General features: G+C 44.7%; 1 protein-coding gene across 5 annotated transcripts in view; it reads left to right on the top strand.

Annotated features, from left to right (window-relative positions):
- CENPC (centromere protein C) overlaps window positions 1–10,327 on the top strand; it is a 34,931-nt gene extending 24,604 nt beyond the window's left edge. For 4 of the 5 annotated variants that reach the window (XM_063335997.1, XM_063335996.1, XM_063335994.1 and 1 more), the window contains one exon: window positions 3,408–3,527. The gene's annotated coding sequence lies outside the window, so the exon portion shown is untranslated. Of the gene's footprint in view, window positions 1–3,407; window positions 3,528–10,141 lie in introns of those variants that run through there. The other variant, XM_063335995.1, reaches the window with a different exon arrangement.
- Window positions 10,328–15,988: the final 5,661 nt, after the last annotated feature.

Below are 15,988 nucleotides of genomic sequence, written 5' to 3'. Positions count from 1 at the left end.
GAAGGAACTTTACCCTTGAACATCCAGCCCAGCACTGGTAATCAGGGTGCTAAGAGGAGCTGTGTTTCAGTACCAATTACCTCTCAAGCAGCTCTAACTCCTTCCTATGCTGCCAATACTTCTTTCTCAGTTGGAGTATAGTTGGCTTCAGATCCTCTGTATCCCCGACTCCAAAATCCCAGGGGTCGACCTCAAGTCTCCCCTGGTGCTTTCTGCCAGAGGCTCCAGGTAGGGCCATTGTCTCTGGCTGCAGTATAGAGCACTTTTTTAATGTCCTGTCCTGTTTGGACGGGTCCAAGTGCTACTGCAAGCACAATCTCTTGTTTAATTTGCTCAAAGGCTTATCGTTGCTCAGGACCCCACGTAAACTCATTTTTCTTTTGAGTCACTTCATAAAGAGGTTTCACAATCTGACTATAGCCTGGAATATGCAGCCTCCAGAAACCCACAATGCCTAAGAAGGCTTGTGTTTCCTTTTTGTTAGTAGGTGGGGACACAGATGTTATTTTGTTAATCACATCCATTGGGATCTGACAACGCCCATCTTGCCACTTAGTTTCTAAGATCTGGGTCTCTCGTGCAGGTCCCTTGACTTTACCTCTTTTTATGGCAAAACCTGCTTTCAAAAGAATCTTGATTATTTTTCTTACCTTTCTTGAAAACTTCTTCTGCTGTCTTACCCCACACAATGATGTCATCAATGTATTGCAGGTGTTCTGGAGCTCCACTCTTCTCCAGTGCAGTCTGGATCAGTCCATGGCAAATAGTAGGGCTGTGTTTCCACACCTAGGGCAGTTGATTCCAGGTGTACTGGACACCCCTCCAGGTGAAAGCAAACTGCGGCCTGCACTCTGCTGCTAAAGGAATAGAGAAAAACGCATTAGCAATGTCAATTTTAGCATACCACTTGGCTGCCTTTGACTCCAGTTCATGCTGCAGTTCTAGCATTTCTGGCACAGCAGGACTCAGTGGTGGTGTGACTTCATTCAGGCCACGATAGTCTACTGTTAGCCGCCAGCCTCCATCAGACTTTCGCATTGGCCGTATCGGACTGTTAAAGGGTGAGCGCGTCTTGCTGATCACTCCTTGGGTCTCCAGCCGATGAATCAGTTTCTGGATGTGAATAAGGGAGTCTCGGTTAGTGCAATACTGTTGCCGATGCACTGTGGCAGTACCAGTTGGCACCTCCTGTTCTTTAACCTTCAGCAGTCCCACAACCCGAAGGGTCATCTGAAAGGCCAGGTAAAGTAGACAGCTGTGTAATGTCCTCAGCCTCTACAGCTGCTATACCAAAAGCCCATCGATACCCTTTTGGGTCTTTGAAATACCCTCTTTTGAGGAAGTCTATGCCAAGGATGCACGGAGCATCTGGACCAGTGATAATGGGATGCTTCTCCCATTTATTCCCAGTTAGGCTCACTTCAGCCTCCAGTACAGTCAGTTCTTGAGACCCACCTGTCACTCCAGAAATGGTCACAGATTCTGTCCCTTTATGATTCAATGGCAATAGGGTGCACTGTGCACCAGTGTCCACAAGGGCTGTATATCTTTGTGGCTCTAATGTGCCAGGCCATCGAATCCACACAGTCCAATAAACTCTGTTGTCCCTCTCCTCCTCCTGGCTGGAGGCAGGGCACCTCTAATGTCCTCCTGAAATAATTTGTTCTTCTATCTGCGTTACCTTGCAACTCACTCGTGCCTGTAGGGCTGAGGTGGGTTTTTTATCCCACTTACTCATGTCCTCTCCATAGTCACAGAGGCAAAACCACAGGGTGTTTCATAATGTCTTCTGTTTCCTCTGAAGCGGTCTCATAGGAGGGGGTCTTCTCCTAATGGCTGCAACATGGGTCCGTGCAGGGGGAGAACAAGATCTCTCCTCCATCCTAGATAGTTTATCAAACAGTTTATCAATCAGTTTCTCATTTTTTCTCAATCATTTTCTCAGTTTTATCAGTTAATCTGATAAAATTAATTCCACAGCTGCTACAGTGAGGGGACGAGAAAGACTGTCTTCATATTGTCGCATTCTGCTAGCCACTTCATTTACAGTTAGTGAATCTGTTGCGTGAAACGGGGCCAAGTGGTTTTGGCAGAAGATAAACCCCCTTGCGTTCTAACACTCCTCACCGAGGTGGGAGGCTAGGTGCGGCTAGGTTTAAATTCTGAGTGATGCCCAATTCAGCACTATCAGTCCAATCGCATTTAATATGTATTAAACTACTACGATTTGGATACACTAATAGTGGACTGCACCTTCAGTCTAGTCGTGCTCCTGAACTAGCACGGCCTCTCTGTAGTTTTGGTCGCGTTCAGTGAGAAAGCGAAATGGCTAGCTACTTAAACAGTGCAGTTTATTTAAACAACAGATATACAGGTTCTTTAGGATTGCCAGTGATAAATACACTGTCTGCAAAGCACGTGCAAATAAAGATATTGCTAAGTATACAAACGCGCGACAAAATTATAAACGATACAGCCTGGCTATAAATGTAGGGTAGAGATTCTCTAGAGAAATTCCTAAGTCCCCGAGAAAGCGCTCGGTGTAATCGAAGTCTTACCCAAAGGCGTCCCTATGGGGGGGGAAGAGAGGCTCAGCCCGTCGACTGATCCCGGAAATCAGCGGTGGAATTCTTCGCGATGGTGTCTTCCCTGACATCCCCTCTCTCTTGGGCTATTTTTATATTATTTTTTTATCTTCAAAGTGGAGTTTGAGTGACTTTAGTCATACGTACTTTTATTATGATTAATGTATTCAAGGAGGAGTGTTCACACCTCGGGGGCGGATAGCCTCCGGGATGGAGGTGTGTTTTGGTACATTGTGGTGAGCAAAGTTTGCACAAAAGGACAGCATTTCATCAACATTCGACGAAATGTTGGCTCGGGTAGTGTGTAGGCCGCTTATCAGTTCCGCAGTACCATCTCGTCCCCATATCTGCTATTCGTCACAAGGGAAGGCCACGGAACAAGCGTGTTCCGTTCCATCCCTCGTGTAGTTTCGCAAACAACCTTGTACAGGGAATCACAGATGTTGCATTCTTCGTGTGCCAGCTGCGGCTGTATTCTACCTCAGAAGCCTCTTGATTTTATGACTTTCCTTAATGTGTGAACAATGCTGTATTTTTGTATTCTTGGCCAATTTAGTAATTATTCCACAGAATCATCATCAACTCCTCCCCAAATCAGCATTGACAAGGTATGGGCATACATTGGTGGTGCACTCTGTACAAACTTTCGCAACATAGGTCGTCTACATGGCATTTCATGAGGATCTACATTCACTTCCCAGTCACCATAAATCACCTCTTTCACAGCCATTTCTCTCAGGTACTTAATACCTTTCTCTATGCTGGTCCATTTACTCGGGTGGCATTCTATATCGTCCTTAAAAGGATATCTGCCTTTTACAGCTGATATGAGTCGCCTCCAGAGACTGAGAGTCTGTGACTTTTTCCCAAGAGCTCTATCTGGACCGCCCTCTCTGGCCAGATTTCCTAACTGCCTAGCTTCGCTACCCTCTAACTCCATGCTATCAGCCCCATTATCCCAGCATCGGAGCAACCAGGAGACAAGTGTCCCACCATCATTCCAGGTAAAATCCTTTATCGTATTTCGCAGATCCTTCATAGAGAAGGATTTAATGATCACCTCTGTATCTGATTCCTCCTCCTGGGCTGATGCAGGAGCCTCTCCCCTATAGTCTTTTGAAGAACTCTTTCCTCGATCTTCATCAGAAGAGTCCTCCCCCCTGCTATCTGGCTTTACTTGGCCTTTATCACAAGGGACAGAGGAACTTACTGACCTCTTCTTTTTCCTTCTGGTCACCGGGGCAACTTGTACCGGTGCCGAAGGAGTTTGAGGAGTGTCAGTGCATATGGTACTACACCTACTACACCAAGATTTAAAGAGAAACCACCCCTGCAACCCATTCATGAAAATCGACACCAAAAACATGATTTGAGGAACGCAACTGTCATTCACGATACCCAAAGGAGATCCCTCTCCTGGCTCTGATGGTGACAATTTGGCATAAGAAGTAAAGGGCGAAGTAAACATGTCCATGGTAAAATTCAAAGTATAATTAGTGTAAGTAGTAACAGAATCCATTACGTAATGCTCAAGGTATGAAGGTAAAGAAACTATACATTCAATCACAGCCTGGATCAGAATTAAAAACAGCAGCAAAATAGCACGTTTGAACCACTGCACACAGAAAGAGCAGGCAAGCAATACAACACATAGGACAAGCTAAGCATTGTCGTATCAATTAACTTTAAAGTAATCCCTACAAAGAGACGACACAATAATCTGTTTAGCAACGACAAGATGTGAGCTGTCTGTATCAATCTCCGAGTAAGCTGGAATTCAAACTATTCAGACCATCTCTCAGAACTCTGGTAGAGCCACAGTTGGGCCCCACGTTGGGCGCCAATAAATCTGTCGTGGTTTTGGCCGATCAGAACGACAGATGGCCCTCCCCCTTCTCTCTCAGAGAGGAAAGGAAGAGATAAGGATATTTACAAGTTTAGAAGAAGAACTAAACTACTTTAATGAAAATAATAATAAATAGGAAAATAATAATAGAATAATAAAAAATTAAAGTATACAACATATACAAAACTGGATCCAGCTCCCAGGATGATGATCGCGTCACCAGCAGACACAGGGAAAGTCCCAGACTGGAGTCAGTGATGGACAGGAACTGAATTCCAGAACTAGAGTCAGGAATGCTTGGGTCGGGATCAAAGGCAGACAAACAGACAGGGTCCTCCTCAGACGTCGGCCGTTGAAGAAAAAGCGATCCAGAGCAGCCTTGCCCCTTTGATCCCTCGGCTTTTATACTGAGCATGATGCAGATGGGATGGAATACCCCTGTTGGTCAGTTTTGGGTCACCTGTCCCGTCTGCTCCTCCCTGCAGGTGGGACCCCTCTATGCTTTTCCGCTTCTGACCCTCTAACGGGGCAAACAGCGAAGCTAGCTGACCTTGGGTGTTATAGCAATAGGTATAAGCAAGAGCCTCTGTGTGTACCATTCCTCGGTATAATCAGGTCTTGTCACTTGGAGAGTGAACAGTTTCTGAACAATATGCTGTTACTTTCAGAGGTTAGTCAGTTAGAAGAGGCCCAGCTAAAAAGTAAAATTGCAAATCAGAAAGTTGGTTCTGTTTTACCTCAAACCAGGACATTCACAAATGTAGTGAGAAGAGATCTTGAAGCCAAATGTTTCTCAGGTTGCATGGAAAAGCTTAATTTAGGATAAGTGTTTATTTTCTTAGTCTGACTGTTCAGTTGAGATGCAAATCTAGAAGTGTTCATGGAGAAACATATTAATGTCCTGAGTAAGATTTTTCACTTCTCTTTGCAGGTCCATAGGTAAGGGCTTTAAAATTTGAAAACTGAAGAATTGCAATACTGTTGACAACTGTTTAGGGAGTTTATAAAATTTTTTGGATAACTATTAAGCTAAATAAAATAATGACATTTTTTCATGGTGTTTGAAGTTGTCTTTTCCTGTGTTTTCAGTAACAGTAGCTGAAATGAGAATTGGAGAATTGATCAAGATGGCAGATCCGTGGTAACACTGTGTGTGTGTCTTCTGGAATCAACATGCCATAAAGAGGGAGAGGAAAGGAGTGATTGATATGAGAGGTGTAAATATAATGAAGAGCTATAGTAACATCCAAAGGTGTTGCAGATTGGCTTGTCTAGGTTGTGCAAAGGGTTTTCAATGAAATTCAGTAACTTTTGGAAGAGCAGAACGTGACTCTTCCAGTTGGCAAGGGAAGCCTTTCCAGTGTCAATGCCATGAGAACACAGTTGTCTGTGCTGGTAACCTGCGCCCTTGGTTTGGGATTCTAGTAGTGCTGTGATCATTTGTGTTTAAGAGCATTAAGTCATCTTATCTAAAACCGCAGGATTCAGCTAATGAACATGATGTATAATCCACTGAACAAGAGGCCTGAACTTACTGAATTTTATCCTTTCTTTATGTTATCATCACTTCTGTGTTGTAATACAGAGGGGGCAATTATAAGAAATCAAAGTTAATTATGAAGAAGTTTTTGTTTTTTTTTTCCTAACATGATCTGAACTTGAAATTTTATTGCTGACAAAGAGGGGGTGCCCCTAGGATGCAGTAGCTTATGCGCTGAAGAAACTAAGTACTTCTATGTTTCAGTTAGTGCCAAGTCAGCTCTGAGGCTAATTAATCAAAACAAATTTACAATTAAGCCCAGGAAGGGAAGACTAATTAAGTAGCCAGTTAAGAAAAAATGCTGAAGGTGGGATCAACCTTACGGGGAAAGTATGAGACTCCCAGTATTGGCCCATGAAGGACAATTAAGTGATAATTGCAGAGGCCTTTTTGCATCCAGCAAATGCTCTCTGACTTTTATTATGGCTGATTTTCTTCATATTAGTGGAAGTAGGCATTTGCCTGTTGAGCAGCTAAGCTTTGCTGTGCACTCGTAAAGTAATTCATAGGTAAAGCACAGAGGTCGCTGCAGGAATAAATTAGAATGGCTGCTAGACTTGAACAGTATTTTAGCTAGTGACAAAGCCCCGCTGTGTTTTAAACACAAAGTAACTCTAAATGTTTGCTTTATTTGCCGCTTTATTTTGTGACATACCAAGTCCATCTTAGCATCCTGTTTAACCTTTCAAACAAATTGTATTGAGCGAATTATGAGAATTTAGAATAGCGTCATTCTGTTCACTTGCTAACCCTGCTTAAGTTCACAGAAATCATTACCTTGTCATGAAATAGCTTCTGTTGCTTGCATCCTGCACCCACGCCGTGTGACGTACTTGTGTTTCTCGATGGGAAAAAAAGAGGGGGTTAACTGTAATGACAATGTTCCTTTTAATGAAAATAATCTAGCTCCTTCTGAAGGACTTCATAGGCTTGCAAAGGTCCTCTCTGGTGAGGTGCTGAGGGTTCCAAATGAGGTGCACATCCCAGTCCTCCTGTGCCTGCCCTTGCCCATTTCCATGGAACTGTGATCCTGATGAAGTACGAAACCTGTCTTAATTGGACACATGCACTGGCAAAGAATTTGCTTAAGTGTCCACCTCTTAACTTTTTTTTTTTTTAATATTGTTGGTGCACTTATCTGGAACTTGTAATTTTTGAAAAAAATTCAACGGGCTCTCCTTATGTATTAAAAAAAGCGTTGATAGTGGTTTCTTTTTATTTATGAAATTCTATGCGCACTTCCAGTGTGATGCGCTGTATCCTCCTATGCAAGTTGGCAGTTGTCTCCTTGAAGTATCTGTCAAAGGTGCACTTTTGCCTCTTTTTTCTTTTCCTTTTTTTTTTTTCTTTTCTTTCCCCTCCCCCTGGGAGTGGGCTGTGGGCTGAGGCATTCACCTGTGCTGTTTCAGCTCAGCTGCTGTATCAAGTTTCAGTCTGCTCTTTCATTTTTGTGTCTTGCCGCCTGAACTAATTTCTTGCCTTTTCTGGATGCGTTTCCCTTACTAAAGGTTTCTTTTCTGTCTTTGTACTGCTTGCAAGGATTGTATCATTTTTCTAACTCAGTTCCAGGTATTGGAATTATTTCAGAGGTGTTCTTGTGCCTGAAGGTTCCTTTGCTACCTCTCCTTCAAGCCGAGTACAGGGCCTGACAAGTGATGCAAAAGCTTCCTTTGGTCTCCATCCTTTGAAAGACTTTTGCGTAGTTCTAATCCCAAGAAGGTCGGCTGAGGATGTCACTGGCAAGGTGTTTATCGTTATCATCTCCCATTTTCCAGACTACAGAAGCAGAACCAAGACCGCTTCAGGCCCATGTGGTTGCCCTCAAGCCTCATCCATCTGTTGAGGCTGGCTCTGCAGTGCCAAAAGGATCGTCCCGGCACCATTCTGCCTGGCCAGACTCATCCCAGAGCATCATAGCGTTGTGCTTGTTGCTCCTCTTGCAGCACGAATTCAGCGTGCTGGTGACTTCCTTTGCATTGGCACAGTCTTGCGGTGGCCCTGCCATCACTTAGGCACCATGCCATACCCTGATTTTGTATTGGCAGGCTGGTCCAGGCATTCACCTGCTCTTACATCTTCATTCCACTTGCCAGTGGGAATGCCGTTTGGCACCAGCTGGTTTTGGCACAGAGGTCTAGCGTGGCAGTGCGTGCAGAAATGGATATGGACACATATGCCCTTTCGCACCACGTCACTGCCTGACTTTTCTGATAAACGCCAGGAGAAAACAATCTTCCTGGTATTGGATGTTTCTGTGTTGTCTAAGGAGGAGCCTGGACTGAATAAGCAGGAAGAGCTCACCTTCATACATTTCTCTTAGAGACAGAGCTGAGACCTGACCAAGTTGATTTGACGTATCCTTCCATGCGGAACAGCTCTGTCCACAGTTCAGAACCTGCCATCTCCGTTCTGCCCTACTTACTGCCTGTGGGTGGGAGTGTGTGTTTGCAAAGGACATTAGAGTGTGTGTGTGTTCACACTTGGCATCCTCATTCTTATCGCTGTGCTTGCTGTGGAGACGTCGAGAGCTACAGAAGGGATCAGGAGACAGAAGCTCGTGGAGACGTGGGGAAAGAGAGCTTATCCGAATCCAGGGCAACCAGCTCTTAACTGGTCCCGCTTGGAGGGTTGGACCAGATGACTTCCAGATGTTCCTTCTAACCTCAACCATTCTGTGAAATCGGAGACTCCCATGCTCTGGAAGCTGCTCCTCTGTAAGTTTACTTCACGCTTGCGTTGGGAGGAGCCTTATGCCGTACACCTCAAGTGGAGGGCCTGTTCCATGTCACACAGCGGGCCATCAGTGTGTCAGCCAGAAGGGCGTGGGGTGTGCCAGAGCGCTTGGCCACTGGTGAACAGCCACTGGTTTCCCTTTCTCTGTAGTAAAAGACAAAACGTGCGTTCTAAGTTGTGTTACAACTGTCAGCTTTAACTTGCCCCTTCTGGTCTTTGCTCTGAGGTGTCTCTCTAAGGAAGACACACCTGGGTTTGATGATGTCCTGGTTCCAGCAGGGACAGGGTTAATTCTCCCCACGCTCTGGCAGGGACACAGGTATTCCATCCTGTGTGAGCCATGCTGAGGCTGGAGCTGCTGCTTGGAGCAGGCCGGGGTGTCCAGGGTCCAGTGGGTGAACAGTGGTACCGTCATCGTGTTTGTACATTCCTCAATTTGTGTTATTGTTGTTGTTTTCCTGCTCCCTTTGCTGTTCTGTTGAATTGCCTTTGTCTCAACTCACAAGTTTTGCCTTTTTCTCCCAATTCTCCCCCCACAGCCTCAAACAGAGGGGTTTGAGAGAGCAGGTGCGTGGTTCTTTGTGGCTGTCTGAGGCTAAACCACGACAGATAAGTCCACCAATCAGTTTTGGGGAACTAGCTAACAATTTTCTGCACATATACCCCAAAACATTTTAGTATAAGGTATTTTGATAACGGGCTGTTATTTTCAGTTGCAAGTCTTAGAGTGTTCCTCATTCTGTACGTGGGCTTCAAACCAGCTTGAAGTTTGGCATCCTGTGCAGTCCCAGCTATCGAGTGGCTGCTTTTTCCACGTGACTCTTCATCTGGAGTCATGGTCCTCAGCTGTCACTTGATGTGGTGAGTTGCATCAGACATTAGCAACAGTTTTAATTCTTGGGCTTTTCCCAAAATTTTCCAAAATCAGCAGCTTTGTGTGGCGTTTGGGACCATAAATCATAGATTGTGGACTGTTTGTCTAAACGTGAGCTGAAGTGAATTAAAATACAAGATTTTTATAAAAATAGTATGAAACTCACCCGCACGCTGACTTCTGAGGCCTCTTGGTCCTGCCCAAAATACATTTCCTATCAGAGCTAGCATAAGGAAATACATGGAGAGGGAGGGTCAGTGTCACAACCAGGTGTGGCTTTGATGACTCCAAACTTTGCACAGAGGAATGCGTTTGTTAGAGATCACTGTTAGTCAAATTAAATTAGGCTAATGTGCTCTTTTGAGCATAATTGAAATGATACTAATATTTGTATTGATTTGCCACTGGAGAATGTGAGTGCTGTAATGTCCTTGCTGCTGTGAGTACAGTTTGCAGTTGTTCCACTTTACTGTCTAGTAACTCCCTAATACTATGGCACAATCCGATAGGCCTTTTTAAAACTGTGTTAATTTGAACTAATTTCTGTTATTTTTATAACTTAGACCAAAAGCAAGAAGCATGTTGTTGGAGACCTCTTCCCCATAACTTTGCCTGCAAATTGAAGATCACCTAATGCAAAGGAGTGCTACGGAATACTGTACCTACCATCCAACTGGAAACACACCCCATCTTTGGGGGCACATTGTTTCATCGATCTTAAAAGATGTTTCTCTAATGCAAATTGTAAATACATGCTTTGTTACAAATTATTTTGTCTTTTGTATCAATAAGTATTAAACAATGCAAATCAGTTTTTATTTCTTTGATTTCTAACTCGTTGAAGAATTAATTTTCTGGTAGTCTGTGCGGTTTTGAAAATACAGCATGACTTTGACTTGTAAATATTTATAAATAATGTGAGTTGCCTTGAGTGGCTTCAAGGATGTCACCAGCAGAGAGATCTTACAACTGTTCTGTTGGAGCTGTTGAAACTCTTAAAAGGAGTTTGAAAGTAAAATATTTTTCATGGAATAAAATCATAGAATTGTTTAGGTTGGAAAAGACCTTTAAGATCATCGAGTCCAGCCATTAACCTGGCATGGCCACGTTACCACTAAACCATGTCCCTCAGCACCACATCCACACATCCTTTACATACCTCTAGGGATGGTGACTCCACCACTTCCCTAGGCAGCCTGTTCCAATGCTTGGTAGCACTTTTGGTGAAGAAATTTTTCCTAATATCTGGTCTAAACCTCCCCTGATGCAACTTGAAGCTGTTTCCTCTTGTCCTGTCACTTGTTACTTGGGAGAAGAGCCCGACTCCCACCTCTCTACAGCCTCCTTTCAGGTACTTGTAGAGAGCAATAAGGTCTCCCCTCAGCCTCCTTTTCTCCAGGCTAAACAGGTTGCAGAATTCTTTTGGTTTTCAGATAAATCATCAACAGAGCTACATTCTGTGGCAGTGTCGTGATCGTTCAGTGCTCTTCAGATTGGGTATGTGATGACTTACTCTCTCCTCCGCATTCTCTATGAAATTTTCAAGGTGTTTCCATTTAGCTGGAGATGGTGCTCCCTGAGAGTTACCTATTATGGCAGGTCTCGCATAGTCATAAGAGTGAAATAAAATGAAAGCACCTCCCATCCCTTCGGGAAAATACGGTCCATTAGTTTTTCATTTGCCAGGAGCATCAGTTTTTAATATTCTTCCCTTTCCCTTTGTCTCCTGGGAATATCAATCTGCATAGATCTATTATTAATTCCACAGCAACGAGCTCATTTGCTCAAAAATCTTTACTGTGGGTAGCAAAAGTAGGTCTCCCTAGAAATGATTTAAAATCCAAATTGGGATGAAGTATACTATGCATAGTGCTGGGTTGTTGTTGCTGAGTTTCTTTTTGGTGGTAGTGGTTGGTTGGTTGGTTGGGTTTTTTTTTTTAAAGTATCTTTGCCTCATCTGAACTCATTGTTTTTATTATAAGCCAAGTGTTGTAGGGTTGTCCAGCATCTAAAACTTGGGAGTCTGGATCAGTATTGAACCAATTCTGGAACCAAAACAATTTTTGGAGGTGAGAAAACATCTTTTCCTGAACAAGTGTACTATGCTATGAATGATAGCGTATTAAGGTATTTAAATGTTGCAGAGAAGGGAGCAAGAAGGGTTTTCCACTCTTGGAAGGTTCTGCTGGAAGCTCCGTTTATAACATTGATTCCCATCAACCCTGCCCAAGTACTTTGCCAGTGAGAACCTTGCTGAAGTGCAGCCTTTCGACCTGCAGTTCTTCTGGTTCTTGAAGCCCTGTCTCAACTCCAGCAAGTATTTACCATTAACTAAAGTAGGGGAGAATCCAGCCCTAACATTCAGCCTCCTGCTGCCTCTTCTGCCTGCCTGGGTAAGTCCGTGCGGACGCGTCCACAGCAGTCGTGCCCCAGGGCTGTGCAAAACGGGATGGGGAGAGTGGGAGGGTGGCCCTGCCCACTTGCAGGGGTCCCAAAACTGATGTGATTTGAGCCCTGTTCCATTCTGGTCAGCTGCTGTGTAGGTTGGTTGTAGGATCCCTCGAGCAGGATGCGGATCTTGGGGACTCTCCTCATCCGGACTGTTCAGATGGGGTGGTGCTCTCCTGTGCTCCTGGGCTGACATGGGGCATTGTTACTGCTTTTCCTCCCCGCCGTGTTTCGGAGAGGCTTTCATCCAGAACGGTCCATCACAGTTTCATGTTAATTGGATGAAATCAATGCATTGGACAGAAACAGAGTAATAACCACATGTATCATGTGCTGTATTTTGATAAGCAGGAAGACTGTTAATACATCTTTTACCTGCCTTAACCTGGAAGAGTCAGAACATGTGCCCTTCCTATGCCAATTAGACTCGGTCGTAGCTTCACAGAAGGAGGGCAGTTCCAGTAAAATCTGTACGGTGACCCAGTATTAACTTTCAGGAAGCAAAGAGCTCCTTCATCTTGTATCTTCGTATTGGTTCTTTTTTTGCGGGGGTGGATGGTGTGGTGTTTTTTCAGTTCCTCCAGTGATCATAGATGTACAGTTTCAAGTTTGTCATGTCACTGGAAGGTCTAAAAAGTTTCAGGAGTTGTAAGGAGTGATAAACAGCTAAAGCGCACGAGTCACAGGGGGCACAACAGAACCCGAGGCTGAATTTCTCTTGCAAGTGAAAGATTTCAACTTAAATTTTTTTTATCTTAGTGGATAAAAAGCAAAGTACTGCTCTTAAAAATTATCCCAATTGGCCGGCTTCCTCTGCGGCACAGCAGGAGGAGGCAGGTCATCCAGTGGCCCGGCACCAAGCAAAGGTGCAGGTGGTTGTGCTGTAGCCCAGTTGCGGCCGTGGCATGCCAGCTGCTCGCTCGGCATCTGCCGTGGCCACAGAGTCACTGCTCGGGGATTGCCCGGTCCTGAGCTCCTGTGCCCATTTGTGCCTTGAGATGCGGTGGATCTCATGGCAAACGCTTGTAGCCAGGACTTGAGAACAGCCTCAGAAACTCCACGCTGTCCGGTGGTGGTAGCAGAGGTTATTAAAAGCCACATTTATTACATGCTTTTGGCAGCTTGGGGTTGGTGTTACCATGGGTGTCTCTTGCATATTTTCAGTATCTTGAGTTAGAAGAATCCTCCTCTGCTCTCGGAAGCAGCTTGCTCACGCTGGTATGTGGTCTGCTGGTGCACAGCTGTGACTGCTTTCTCATGGGATTCAGCTATTCCTAAAATAAGACTCTCATTCCTCTGCAGAGAAGCAGGTTTAACTTGTCTGTTAAGGATCGTGTGATTTTTATTTTTATTTTCCTTTTCTGTTTTGAACGGGGTTTTATCCATACACATGCTTAACTGAAAGAATGTATATCAAACCAGTGCCAAATGTTTTGCAGCCTGAGGAATTAAGACCGTAAAGTGGAGTTCATTCTGTTGAGCAAAGAAAGCCAAAGGACAAGGCGTGGAAAGCTCTCCCGGCTGCCTCTCGAGCGTTACTGTGCCACAATAACCTTGTCTTTCCAGCTCAGACTGATTGTATTTAATCTTGTTTTCTTTTTTTCTCATGAAGGAAATAAGCATAATGTCACTAATCTGTAGGATTTACAGATGGGAGTTCAGCCAGCCCTGAGGATTCATGGGCTCGAAGCCCTGTGCTTGATTATTTTACATTTATGGCATAAAAATCAGGCTGCTTTAGGTTACTTTGCTAAATGTTGCAGAAAAAAAGGTGCTTGGACCAGCACTGAGCCAAGGGAACTCGAGCAAGAGGTGGCCTGGTGTTTACTGCCTAGAGTTCCCCTGGCGCGGGTTACGTGTGTGTCTCACACTCACACACAAACCAGGGGGTGTGTGAACACCTCCCGAATTGGCAAAAAATACTGATGCGGTGGCTTTTGGCCGTTGGTGTCTCTTCCCTTCCCTCCTTGAAGGTAAACAGGGAACGCAAGCCATTTGACCAGAACAAACAAGTCAGAAGACTGCACTTGGCTTTCAAAAATGGTTTGTGTATGTTTTTTTTTTGTTTGGTTTTTTTTTTTTTTTTTTTTACAGATTTGTTAGGTACCTCTGTGTGAGTGAATGAATGAATGACGTGTTGTTTTGGCATGGTTTTTTTTCTTTTTTCACTTTTTTTTTTTTTGGCAGTTCAGCCTCCAAAGAAGCGTCTAGTGGCATGCCCCTCTGCCCTAGGCTAGGATAGAGGCTGGTAAAATGAATGCAAGAGCAGATGGACACAAAACCCAGTCAACGTACACTGAAAATGTATTTTGAGTAAGTTTTTTTTCCTAGGCTTGAGAGCGCCTGTTGCTCTCTTCCCTTTTCCCGTGTACTGAGGCTCCCGAGTGCCAAGCCTCTGTGGAGGATGGAAGGCACACACACCCCCTTGGCCCGCTCGGTAGCCCCAAGGCTACCATCTGCCTTCTGCCATCTCCAGGCTGCTGTGAGGGACGGTGTTTCCCAGGGAGCAAACTTCTCTAGGCTGGCATCGGAGTAGGGAGAGGAAGCCAAGCCAAGCTCACAGAGCTGTTGGAGGGATGCGCGGAGATTTGTGCTCAGCCAAAGGAGGCCGGAGTCCACCAGCGCTCTGCATCCCTTCTCCGCTCGGGGGTGTCTGTCGGCTGTTGGTGCGCACAGTTCTGCTGGGGGCAGCGTCTGCTTTTTAGCTGGGTCTGGTTTTGGGAGTTCCGCTCTGCCCGAGACAAGACTTGGTCTTTTATGTTATCCCATATCTGTGCTGAGCCTGCTGCCCTCCATTGGCTCACCTGTTCTGCGGTTTGTTCCTGGGATCCTACTTTGTGCTTTCTTTTGATTACGGTTAGTATTTTTAATTAATTGAGGACTCCTGCCGTCTTGTTTATATCAATGGAAACTGGAGCCATGGCTTTTGAATCACTGAATTTATACCTAGGCAGAACTGCTGTCGCAATCGCTGTCTGCTCCATACAGGCATATGTTTTCATTTCGAGAGCCTGAGTTGACAGAAGAAAGTAATGAGCTCCTTATTTTGGAGTCTACTTTTAGAGTCTACTGCTGTGGTCTGAGCGCTGCAAGGGTTAACATTCAGTGGAGCACATACAATGGCTCAGAGCTTCTAGACCAAATATCGACAAACTTAGTGCCTCTGCAGGTGAAATCTTATTTCTTTTATGGCAGGCAGTTAAGAGGTGTGCCTGAATAGGACCATATGTAGAAAAAACCTGATATTTAACTGGGTGTCTTTCCTGAATGACAGCAAGACCAAGACGGCCTGTGTAGCTAATGCAGAATAGTCGTCCTTTTCAGTCGCATGTCTTGCATTCCTTCACCAGCTATGTATTCACACTCTGTGTGGGGAGAGGTATATTTTCCCCTTTGCTCTGTAAATGCAGTTTTGTGATCGCAAGACATGCCTTCTGTTTTCCACTAGAGGCCAATAAAGCGCAGGAAAAGGCTGCTGCAAGGCTTTCAGAAGAAAGCCACATCTTTTTTTTTTTTTTTCCCCCCTTTCCAGACCTGTTGCTCAACGGTTGTGTTTCCATCTTGAAGCTTATTTCTTCTTTCAGAAATGGTTCTCCCTCTAACGAAGTGGAATTCAATTGCTTAGTCTTCCTTCCAGTGTTTTGTTTCCAAAACCTCCGAGAAGTTAAAGAGTTGTCCTCTTGAGTTGCTTATAGGTATTCCTTCCACGTTTTCAATTCCTAGCTGTTAACTCCCTAGCAGCCTCCACGGAATAGAGGGGACGTCGAAAAGGCGATGGAAACTGAGTGGGTAATACCAGTGCTTTGGTCATTCAAGAGTTTCAAGAAATGGTATGCCTTTAGCAACTGCATTTTACTGGGGATCTTCCTAAATTTCGTGCTTACCAGCGACCAAGCCAATGACATCCAATTCCAGCTGAGGGGCAGGGTCCCGTCTGTGCTCTGCCATCAGTCTGCCGAGTG

Source organism: Chroicocephalus ridibundus, chromosome 5, assembly GCF_963924245.1.
Source record: "Chroicocephalus ridibundus chromosome 5, bChrRid1.1, whole genome shotgun sequence".
NCBI classification, from domain to species: domain Eukaryota; kingdom Metazoa; phylum Chordata; class Aves; order Charadriiformes; family Laridae; genus Chroicocephalus; species Chroicocephalus ridibundus.
Note: the sequence above shows the minus strand (reverse complement) of the source record. Positions and strands in the feature narration are given on the sequence as shown.